At 43.7% G+C, this 12,647-nt stretch overlaps 1 protein-coding gene across 18 annotated transcripts in view; it reads right to left on the reverse strand.

Moving 5' to 3' along the window:
• The window catches only part of RAD51B (RAD51 paralog B), a 474,920-nt gene that overhangs the window by 76,060 nt on the left and 386,213 nt on the right, over positions 1–12,647 (reverse strand). The window lies entirely within an intron of this gene.

A 12,647-nucleotide genomic window follows, 5' to 3' on the forward strand; every position in this document is an offset into this window, starting at 1 on the left:
CGTGTGACGGGCTCTTACTGCTCTCTGGCAAAAAGTCCCCCGGACTGAAGACAGCCACACACCAGAAAGCTGAGCCTGCCAAGATGCACGCTGTACATGCTCTGTGAGGCAGTCAGCCCAGCACTTTTCATTATTTTCAGAATCCATCACTGAAGAAAACACAGCTCTTTATAAGGTGGGACATGTTTTAAAAGAAAAGTTGGGGCAGATTCAACTGGTATAAAGCTGCATAGCTCTATTAAAGACCAGGGGGTGTTGCTGATTTGTACCAGCTGAGAAGTTGGCTAATATTCCTTTGGAGCCACCACCTCTCCCCTGCGCAATTGCCAGCTGAAACACTGGGAAATGCAAGGAGAAATGAAAAATGGAGCACATTTATGTGAAAAAGCTTCGATGCAAAACAAATGTCTGCTCACTGCACATAAGCTGAAATAATACAGCCGTTATTGGAACTGTGCTACAATAAAACAAACTGGATGAGTCAACCTAATCTCCACTGGCTGCCTTTCCGGTCCCCAAGCTCCCCATCTATTTTTATCTCTTCTTTTTTTAATATACTTTTTGGTTTACAAGCAATAAATCTACAGATCTTGGGTCCCCTGTGTGCGCTCTTGCCAGCAGGCCACTCAGCATTTAGGATGTTACCCAGACCGTTACAGCTATCAGACCACAAAATCCGGAGGCCAGGATTTGGATTCAGGAGATGCCGTGGCCCAAAGAGCATGGCAGTGCCTACTGATAGCGCGGGGCATGGCAAAGCCTTCCGTGCTGATGGCAAGTATGCAACACACAGGAGCAGCGTGGCATGCTCTTCGGGTGGCCTTAGAGTACCTGAGGGAGCCCAGCTGAGCCATTTCAGCTTGTAGGAGCACAGCAAAGCACGCTCTGGTAATAGATGGGCATCAGTGCAGATGCCTGAGGAGTTTCGGGGTGAGCTTCCTTCCAAACCTGCAGGAGTGCAGCTTTGGTCCAGTGCTCCAGCCAAGCTTCATGACGCAGTGTAGGGCACATCCAGAGAGAGCAACACGTGATGTGTTCAATGGTCGTACGACGAGTAGCAGAAGAGCCAACAGTAAAATGGCACTGCCAGTCAGAGCCTGCTTCTCCGACTGTACAAAACCAATGCCGTTCCTTTTTTTCCTGGGTGGGGAGATTGTTAGGTTAGCTAACCATGTCCAGTCCACCTTAGGATTTATGTTACCTACCATAGGATACGATTTGATTTCAGAATCACAGGGCAGGTGATGGGAGCTACGTTCACGACAAAAAGTTTTACTGATGTTTGTTGGCTCGGTGTGGTAGCGTTCTCCTGAGAAAAGTGTGGGTGAGATCTTGGAATCACAATGCTCCTGCTTCATTTTTCTCTGGTAACCAAATTAAGATCTTCGTAATGGAGCCATTATTTTTCTAATTTTTCTCTGTCCTCTTTAATGATTTCATTACAGACACATACAACTAGTCACCTTGAGCTCATACATGCTGGGAAACATCTGTTAATTGAATATGAAGATAGCCAGAGTGTTATAATGGAAGGAAACTACTGGGATATGATGCTTGCATACAGCGTTCTCTTTCATTAGAAGAGTACGTGCTTCGGGGAGCAAGGGAGAAGAATGTATGAATTTAATTTCAGACATTCACTTTTTAGGTGCCCCCAAGGGACGTACCCATTTCCTATATAAGGTTTGGTCTGTTTGCAATTAAGCTCTCTTCTTTGCATATTTCCGGATAGATTAAAAATAGCAAAATCAGCTTATTCTTGGACTTCTGGAGATAAACAAAGCCATTGCTTCCAGGGGTTTTAAGACACTGATCAGGTTTACAGATCTTGAAGGCAGAATTTGTCCATGAATTTTTTTTACGCTGGATAAACAATAATTTCCAAAGAGAACAGAAAAGGTAGGAGCACATTTCTAGAACTGGAGGCCTTTTAAACCAACTAATTTTTGCAGCCTTTGTTTTTACAAAAACCTAATGTTGATAAAAAATAAAGTTGAATGCAGTTTTTACGCAGGAAGCTCAAGACCCTTTCAGTCCGCTCCCAGCACTCCCCCAACCAGTGGAACAATTCCAGAGCAGAGAGGCTTGCTGAGCTCCCATTACAGTTCTCCTCTTATTCTTTTTCTATTGGGATTACCATCATCAATCCATTTAATCCAAAACGTAAAGCTGTTTTTTGTGATGCAGCCATCCATTCTCAAGGACCTTGACAGAAACAACTCATTTATAACGGTGTCTAAATTGCTATCAGATGGGAATGATTCCCAAACACCCCTAGCACCCTGAGGTTGGATACACGATAGTGATCTACACCTGATCATTTCTTCCCTGCTGTTCAGGTCTCTGCCCATTTGCAGATATTACCCAGAACAGCAGCCATTTTCCAAAGGAGTGGCTGATGACTACGTTATGAATTTGCCTCCTGAAAATGTTTTTGCTGTTTTCAGTTATCTTGTGCAGATTCCTCAGCAGTCACTGGACCCTGATGGATACATAGACAATGGAATAAAAGCCACTGATATAATGGTTTTAATGTTAGTTATTCACACTCTCCAGTGCCTGTTAGGCATTTGCTTTCAGAGGACTTCATTCCCCAACAAAAATGTTGATGGATATTGAAACTGATGATTCAGGAGGGAGAGAAGATTACAGCACTACAATATCCAAGCAAACAAATGGACACATTTATTGTTCAGTAGTACATTCCTTGGAAAATTTACAGGGCCATTAGTAGAGGGGAGGAAAAAGTACAGTTGAACAAGTTTCACATTAAATGGCCCATACCATGAGGCTATGCTTTGTTCCTCCTCTGTGCAAAGCAGTAGTAACAGCAAGGTGGAAGGACATATGGCCCATTCCACACCTCCAGTGAAGGCAGGAGGATACTTCCAGACCACTCTTGATTCCCAGGAATGTATCTCAGCCTAGGAGCCATAATCCTTACGGGCACAAGCAACTTCGAAGTCAGTGGGACTGTTCAATAGGGCTGTTGGTAAGAGATGATGGTGCAAACTAGCCCCTTGTTTTGGTAAAGAGAAGCAGAGAAGCAAGTCCTACTGTTCTAACAATATATACTTCTCCTCTCACCTAACAAAGACTCCACTGTGTCACTCAGACAAGAGGCATAAACAGACCTCACAAAATAATAATAAGGACTTCTGAAAAAGCAGGACAGAATGTGTTAAGGTTGTTTTAAACACTCTTGGAAGTAAAACTGCTCTTGATACTATTTGTCTGTCAGCAATGTTAAAGACATGGGCTTCCTTCTGCCTCTAAAGACTCAAATTTACGAGCTCCAAAATGTGCTCCTGCACATTTCCAGGACCTTTGTTGAAAAAAACACCACACCACCACCCAAACAACAGAATAACCTTCTGTCCATCAAGCAAGATTTCCCAACAATTACAGTACCAGGCACAGAGAACTCTGCCTGCCTGGCCCACAGCCACACCACGGGCGGCAAACTTTCTAACTCTCACCAACTAATTAGGTTCAGGTCAGGTATGTGGCTGGGAGAACTCCAGGGAGGGTGGAGGGTGAAGCAGGAAACAGTGCTGATGATTCAAGCGGGGATCATCTTGACAACACTTCTTAAGCTGTTTCTTCAGAAATAAGTTTTGGCTGTGAAAGGCAAGTGATCTTATTTCTAAGAAAACAGAAGGAGACAACTTTCTGGTAGAAAAAGGAAAGTGGGAAGGACACTTTGTTTAGGAAGTAAAGAAACAACTGATTCATTCGTCACAAATTTTAGGATGACATTTTGGAGTCTCTAGCAGGGGAGTAGGGCAGGTGACAAGAAGGCAGAAACACTTCTATTATCAGCTCTCAAGGCGGTCTTTCCTTCTAGTAAGAAACTACAGTTGCAAGGGAAGTATTTTTGAAATTTCAGCACAACTTCCTGCACACAAAAGAGACAGCACAGGAGTGACTTTAATCAATGTATGCATATGTAATCAGAGGGATGAAAAAGACTAATTACTGGGTTTTGTGTTAGATATTACAAACTCTTAGTAGTATACACCTAAGGCTACGTAGTGCTGCTGTGTGCCATTCTGTACTGTGAGGAGCAGTTTGAAGTATAACACGCTCCCCCAAAGCCATAAAATTACAAGCCAAGGTTCACAGCAGCCACAAGCAATCTCAGTGCAGTCCCATCCCAACACTGCAACCAGCTCCTCAGCAAGGCTGCTGCCAGGCTAAAGCAATGCAACGGGAAAGTACATTCATGTTCTCCATTTCTCGACATCTTCAAATCACAGCATCTTGGGAATTCCTTTGGTCAAATATAAGGCATTAGGCTTAAGACAGAGTAACCAGAGAAAAGCCTATCATCTGTGCTATACATGTCATCCATGGTTCTGTAGCGACTCTTTTGGGTAATGTTACTCTGCAACCAGTAGATGCAAAAATAGTTCAAGTGAATAGTTCAAGTGCTCGTCAGCTTTCAGCTCCCATTTTCAGTTGCCTGTACCTCAGCTCTGTTTGCTATGTGACGTATCTGTAAGGACTGGTGGAAGCAACACAGCAACTTGATGGTGAAGCAACAGAACTATGATGGTGAGAGATGGATATGATCTTCAAAGGATGAGGCACATCTCATTCCAGGTCTGAGTCTTTAAGATATGCCAGAATGAATACGCAGGACCTTATACTATGGTTTGCATTGAACAACAGAAAAAAAAAATCAGTGGGAGAGTAGTACAATACTGGAACGGGTTACCCAGAGAGGTTGTGCAATTTCCATCCTTGGATGTTTTCATGACTTGGCTAGACAAAGTCACAGCTGACCTATTCAAGTGCTGGCAACAGTTCTGCTTTGAGCAGAACATTGGACCAGAGACCTCCAGAGGTCCCTTCTAACCAGCAGTTCTGTGATACCTTCAGTCTCATATGGATCCCAGTGCTGAGCTGACAAGAAAGGTTTTAGAAGGACTCTGTAGAGTGAATGCCCATTGATGGTAAAACCTGCTGAGCCTGGTGTGGTTGGAATGGTTTGTGCAGAGCAAACTAAGTGCTTGAGTGGAGACCTCTCACACCTTTGTTTAACGTCTGCTTTTGAACAGAGACTGAATGGCAGAGATATTACAAAATACTGCTTATGAAGTGGCGATACAGAACAGTGATGTTGCTCAATTCCCTTATGCAATCAAGGCTTCAGAAAAGACAAGGTCTTAGCCCCCTGCAGTGCTCTTGTGACACAAAAAAAAACTTTTGGATATTATTTTCTCTTATTTATTAGCTTGAATAAATATTGAACAGCTGAAAATGCTGTAGTAAGAATCTCAGTCTTAACATAGGACCTACATAGGCGCAGAAAAGTTTCAATGAGGTTGAGATTATTTTGGTAAATGCTATGATTTTTTAATGGGTGCTGTTTCGTAGGAGCTTTTTGCTGACACAACCCTGGTACTTGTACTAGTGATGCTTCCTGGGAGCCCCATGAAGCACGAACCAACTTCATTATGCTCTAAGCTGGCAAGAATGTTTGTGGGCACTTAGGGCAGTAGATCTTGTGCTCTGCTATGCCCAATCATTATCTCCAAAATATTTATCTCCAGTACAGTACATATGTTTGATAGTCCTAAATATATTTATCTCCAGTTTCTCTGTAAAGAAGCCTAATGTATTTAATAGAACCCTAAACAATTAAACTATGACAGCAGTTAAATCACAACCACACAAAACAGCAGGATATACACTCAAAAGGATTCTTCATGTCAACTCAACAGAGAGGAAAAGCTTCTCACACCCTACAAATACAAATAAAGATCTTTATCTACTTCCTAACAATGATATAAGGATAAACTGTGTCTACTCTCACATATACATGTGCAAGAAACCTCTCAATACAGCTCCTATGCAAGGGACTAACTTCAACTACTTATGTGCTCCTGTTCTGCTTTCTCCAAAACTGTCCATTCCATATTAATGCCTGGCTGCCAAAACACATTAATTCCATAGTTGTATCCCTGTCATAAGCCATTAGTTCCACGCTCTTACTACACATAATACATACATTCCACATTCTTTTCCTTAATATGCAAATCTTTCCAACCATGGTCCCCTTTGTTTCGGTGCCTCTCAACCCACCAGCATATGCACCAGCTCACAAATTGATCCTCTGGGATATACACAAACATGACCAATATGTTCTTTGTGATTTGTATGTGACCATAGGAGAGATTTTAAGGTTCCCTCCCAAGCCTCAAATTGTTTAAAAATTGCCCACATTCTTGACCCCTTTCATCTGCACCAAGTGGTTTACACTGATCGTTATGAATTTGCTTTCAACGCTCCTAAACAAGAACTGACTCTGTTTACACTAAAAACTTTTCTGCTGGCCCAAAGCAGTATTCTGAGACAACACAGAAGCTTAGCTGAACAACCACATCATTGCCACCATTTCCTGCTGTCAAAAATCTCATCAGGACCTTACTGAACTCATGGCTATGCCTTGCATTCAGTCAGCAGTACCAGTTGCTCTTTTAGGAAGAACATCTCTTTTCACACAAGGTCCCAGTCCCAATGGTTTCTGCTTTCCTTCCCTCCAAATCATTCACCTTCAAAACCAGGAACTGGAATCCAATTCACAGTTGTCTGGACATTTTGTTTGGTCCAAAAGATAGCAGAATGGACAAATGCCCCAAGCACTGTCTCAGCTGGGGCAGGGAAATGGCTGAAGAACAGCTGAGAACTCGGTCTTACCAGCCAGATTTGTCACTATTCTTAATTTGCACACATGTTACAGTGACGTGTGCGTTACATATGTTTAGACTGCATGGCTGAATGCTCATGCTATATCAAGCTGTGCATGATTTTACAGCTGGCTCGGCTCTTTGAGCAGTGGGAGCAGCTCTTGTGCACTTCTGCAAGGCAGACTACAGCCGAGCGGCTGGGACGGCAATTCTCCAGCACGATCTCTCCCCCAGCCCAACTACCTCGCCTCCCCCGTGCCCCGACATTCTTTGCTGCTCTGTTTATGCTGCAGAAAACATCTGTGAGTGTATATGGCCAAGGTGAAAGATTTTGGCAAACAGTTGTTTTTCATAGCTCAGCTTAAAGGGAAAATATGAAGACCGCCCCTCCTCCTCAGAGAAGGGGAAGGGTGGGGTTGAGAAATGAGAACTGAAAACAGCCAGGCCAAATAGCAGGCTGGCTGTCCCCCTAGCCCCTTTAAAGGAAAATGGAATTGTTTTTTTTCGGTAGAATGAACTATGCTGCAGGAGAGCAAAGGTTTAACTGAGAGAAACTGGATTGATTTTTGAAGAAAACATTGAGATAACTGTATCAGGAAAATCTTCTAGGTGTTGGGATGTTAGGCTAAATATATTTCAAAAGAATGTATAAATCATTCAGCAGAGCTCATTTGAAATCAGACTGACATAACAATAAAAACCTGTAATAGAGAACAAGCCCTCGCTACAGGAGATAGACTCGATTACACTGCAGGTCTTTTTCTATGTTTAAGTCCTATGACCATATAGAATTGGGGCCCTGAAAGGGGAAGGAGAAAAAAGTTGGCTTATTACTTTTGCTGATTAACAGATCGACTTTCTCAAGTATTAAAGTAGTTTATAGGCCTACGAGGTATAGGCCATAGGAAGGGAAATGCAGATTGCCCTGACAAGCTATAGTTCATTACTGAAGTTCTGCAGTGGAGCAGAGAAGCTGATGGCAGCGCACACAACTGCAGCTGCCTTTCTTGGATCAGCTCTGGAAGAAAGGCAAAGAGAGATGAAACTGGGAAGTGGAGGACTTGGTGGATGACCAGGAGGTTCCAGATTTACTTACAGGACCTGCAAACAAGCAGGCACCTCTTCATTCCTCCCTGAACTGCAGCTACCTCTAGGTGAAACAGCAAAACTGTTTACAAAACACAGGGAAGCGTAGGATAGGAAATGGGGAATGGTACGCTTACTGTCCAACAGGAAATCTGAACAAAAAAGTCAGGAATTGCTCAAAAGCACTGTGCTGTAAAGATAAATGAAAATGTCGGCTTGGCAGTGAAGCCCAGCTCCATCCCCAGTCGCACTCACGACATTCCCTCTCTTGCCAGCTCAGCTGCTGCCAGCTACACCCCGTGGGGATGGAGCAGACACATAAACCTCTGGCTAGAGGCAAGCAGACCTGTCTTGAAGCTCTGAGCTGAACAAGGACACAGGCTGAGTACTTGGGAGCCATCTAAGAGCTGTCACAAGCAGACCCACCGCTGAGCGGTGGGCCAGGGCAGTGCTGGATGGGGGCACGCCGCCATGCAGGCACCCACTGCCTGTTCGATCTGATCCCCCTTTGCCTCTGTCCGCCCTCCTTCCAAATCTACACAGGCTTCACATTAACTTCACAAACTTGAATGCTGCTAACGCAATCAAACTGTGAAAGAAAAGCTCATCCTGAGGGAAGGCAAAAAGCAGCTCCCTTCTCGGTCTCACAGCTGTCCCCTCCTCCTCACCATGTGTTCCCGAAACCTGGGCCTGTTCCAGGCGCTAAATGCACTGGAAAGCGTATCCTCGGGCCAGCTGTGATCTGAGCACGGCGCTGGCCGCGGGTGAATCAGAAACCAACCGATAGGCCCAGAAACAATGCGGCCCCTTGTCGGGCTCCCGAGAGCGGCCAGCTCCGCCACCCCCCCGCCAGCCGGCCTGCAGCAGAGCGCGATGCCAGGAGGGCTCCTGCGACGTGCCCTGCCTGGTCCTTTCGCGCCAACCCCGTGCTGAACTGCAGCTATTTTCTGTTTTGAATGACACGCTCCTTGTGTTGTGAGAGGCGTGGATGAACAGCAAGCCACGGCCTGATACTGGTATTTCTTCACAAGCCGCTACGGGACAGCCGCAGCAGCAGCGTCTGGGCCCACGGCTCCTCTGGAATCCCGAGGGCTGGAAACCTCCCGGGAAGCTTCTCCCCACCAGCCGGGCACTGCGCAGATCAGTCCTAGGAAACAGATTTTATCCGGCCTCACAGCTTTGCTGCTGTTTTGTAGGCTTTGTGCATTTATGACATTAAGTAAGCATTATGGAAATCAAGCAGTGGCACCCAGCCAGAGTCCTCCGTTTTCCCAGCCAGTCTCACAGCGAGCGGGGCTGCTGCAGTTCCCAGGAGCAGCTGCTGCAGGACGGGGGTTAGCGGTGGGACACGGCCCCCTCTCCTCCCAGCAAGACTCAGAGGGGAACAGAGCGCTGTCCTGAGGGAGAAGGGGCCGTGGTCAACACAGATTTGAGGCAGTTTACAAAAGACTGCCGAGAAATTTAATCCTGGTGCTTTAACCATGTCTCAAAATGAATGGTTGTTTGCGTTTGTACTAACGCGGCGTGCCAAAGCCCCGATCAGGATTACCCACTGTGTTGGGCAGTACAGATCCATCTTCAGGGTAAATATGTTCTGCCAATCACTTCCCACTACAGCTTTCATTAGAGACATTTCCCTTGCTTCCTGCCGTAAGCAGCTGCCATGTTGCATCACAGCAGCATTTTAGTGGTGGGTAAATATCCCAATACATTGATCCTAGCAAATTTCAGCATAAATGCATGTCTTAAATTGGGATACTTCCAAACAAAAAAATACTGTGCTGGTGCAAGGCACTACTGATTGTCAATAAAATCAAACCTACAGATTTGTTCTCTGTCTTTTAATAGTCCAAATCACTTTAAAATTTAGGAATGTTACATAGCCTATATATGAACTATTCAATCACTACCGAAACGGTCACTTGCCTGGTGGGCAGCGCTTATGAGGATAACCAGCACCAGCTCACAAAAGAAATGGAGCAGAAAGTTAATTTTCTTGAAAATTAGTGTTGCTTTGGATGACTGTAATAAGTTCTAATCACATCCAAACTGAATCTGCAGCTGTGGCTCAGACACGTATGTACTTTTCCACTCTAATGACTTTTGCTGTGGAACTTCCACATTTTGAGCTGAAACATCCCTGAAGCTGGCCCTGATATTCTAGTGTAGTCCAGTTGCACCAGAAGTGAAAACTGCCTGGCTAGATCAGACTGCAAAAGTTGAGATCTAAATAATTAAAATGCGCAGCGAGATGTGTGCAGAGATGAAATCTTTTACAAACTATGTAAGTCAACAAGAACCATGTATTATACCATCACAAGAATATGGGGTACAGCAATTGAATATAAACCTTACAAAAATGTAACATGAGTAAGTTTTACTAAAACTTATTCTCCAGTCTACAAGGAGAGCTATCAAGATTTCCTTGCAGCACTGAACTCAATAAATTTTCTTTGAACAGTCGTGTATGTGACAGAGAGAGAGAGAGAGAGAGAGAGAGAGAGAATTAGGCTGGAATGCTATAAGGACGTATGCCAAGCTCTCCGCATCTGGAAAGCAGAAAACAGAACTATATTTAGTGCACAATGACTTGCAATAATTTGTGAGGGGAAAAAAAAAAGAAAAGAACAAAAAAGAGAGAGAGAAAAAGAACAAAACTTGAGTTGCCAATGTTAGACAATTAAATGAATTACAAAGAAAAAAGAACAATCAGGCTGGGAGAAGGATAAATTAAACCCTGGGGTATATGTTATTATAAGAGCTTCTACAGGCAGAAATACTGTATAGAGTTAGCAGACATATTTATAAACAAGCTACAGATAATGCATACTTCAGTATAAATACCACCTCAAAGAATGTACAGAGGATTTCTGGCACAGAACAGTTAGGGCATTGACCTCTGCTGTACATTCATTTCATTTATGTGGCTGAAATGGCCTAAATATGTTCCTTAGTTGGGCATAGGAAACTTTTTCCATACAGCAATTGCATCTGCAAGGGTAGTCCATGAATGTATTATGAACCCTTTGTCAAGTATGCCTAAGTTACCATGTGTTCTCCTAGGCCTACTTGTAAATAGAAAAACCACAAAGTAAAAGACTACCTTTAATAGATGCACTATGTTCAAAATGCAGATGGTATAACACTTTCTAAATTCCTTATCACAGATCTGAATTTCTAAAAGTTGTATAACTAAAATTTCCAAATTCCTTATCATATCTTGGTATAAAAACAAGATATTGAACAACCAAGTTCCCCTTCCACCACATACACAGATTTTGTTTTGTCCTGCACTTGATTTGAACATTTCATCAGCCCCTCATTCCAGGCAGCATCTCAGACTTGAGATCCCAGGATCCCAGATTCTCCATCTTCGGCACTTAAAAGGACATCTCAAATAACAAATGAAACCTGTTTTCATTAAAGCTGAGGCACTGATCTCATGCACACTGACAATGTTTAAAGGATAACTAAGATGAAAGCAAACAGTATTACTGATAAAATTGTAGAAAGACAGTCATATCCATAAATGCCAAAGCACTTTCTGGTGCTCAAATTAATGTAGCTTACAGCTTCTAGGCAGCAGTATGCTGCCAAGACTTTTTAAAAGTGAGTGCAGTGTGCCTCTGTACAGGCATCAAGTCCCTAAACATAGTGAAAAAGAGCAGAGATGTGCGGCCTGAAAGCCTGGGGAAGTCTGGTCCCCTCTGCAGTGCCAGAAGAGCAGCCTGTTGCCTTTGAAGCACAGAGCAGAGCAATAGCCAATTTGAGGAGAAACAGGGAGTGCTTGTAAAGTTTGGCTGCTTTATCCTTCAGTTTTAATTTTGCTTGTATTTACAAATAATAAAGTAAAAAAAAAAAAAAAGGATGTCTTTCTGACTTTTCTGACCATTTGGGAAGAGGGCATCTTCCATCTGGCTTCACAATCAGCTAGCATTTGATGGGACCTGTACATTCATTTAATTACAAACTTCAAGTAGTGGCTTTTTTAAGCTAGTGCTCTTGTGTGCCTTATGTGCAGATAGATAAAGGCTGCTTTGGAGATACACTCTTTCTGGCTCCATGCATATTAGCAGTATCACTTGTATGCCAGTGCCCTTCACCCCTGTCCTACAGAGCTGTTCCTAAGAGAGAAAGGAGAGATCTTGTTTCTTTTTTTATTTAATTATATTAAATGCATAGTTTGTAGGCTGTACCCTGCCAAGCAACCTACCAGCATTTGTGATACACATATACATGTATATGTACTGGAGCAGGACCAAGCCAACCCACACAAGCCGCAGAGCAGTCACTGCGGTACCTATGCTGCAGTGTGCTCACATGCTCTTCACCAGCAATACAATAAACATCCGTAATGTAAAACGTTATCAACAGCAGAACAAGGAATGACAGAAGCAGTTTATCTTTCCAGTGGGCTTTGACTCGTCCCACTAGGCAAGGTTACAGTGCCTGAGACTCAAGACTTGGCTGCATGTGTTAAAGGTGACGCAGAAGTTTTTCCTCCTTGCACTTCCCTCAGGCAGAGCACTCACATATGTCCCGTTTTAAAGGAAAACATACCAGTTTGAAGTAATATAAATGAAAGCAGCTACAGAAAACTGCTATTCTGGTCGAGTAGACTGATACTGAAGTCTTCATGCTTCACATTCTTTGGGCTCTGAGCTCCTGCTAGAGTCAGAACTGCTGTCTGCAAATACCCTGCTGAAGTCAGCAGAAGATGAGGATTTACTGTAATCACTGCAGCGCTGGGCAGTGAGTTAGGCTCGTTCCTGAACTGTTTCCTAAGAGATGTTAACCACCTCAGCTGGGTGCTCTTTGTAGTCCTGGCAGAGGTCAGCTCTGTCTCTAAGCACAAATCAGAAAAGT

Source organism: Anas platyrhynchos, chromosome 5 (genome assembly GCF_047663525.1).
Source record: "Anas platyrhynchos isolate ZD024472 breed Pekin duck chromosome 5, IASCAAS_PekinDuck_T2T, whole genome shotgun sequence".
NCBI lineage: Eukaryota > Metazoa > Chordata > Aves > Anseriformes > Anatidae > Anas > Anas platyrhynchos.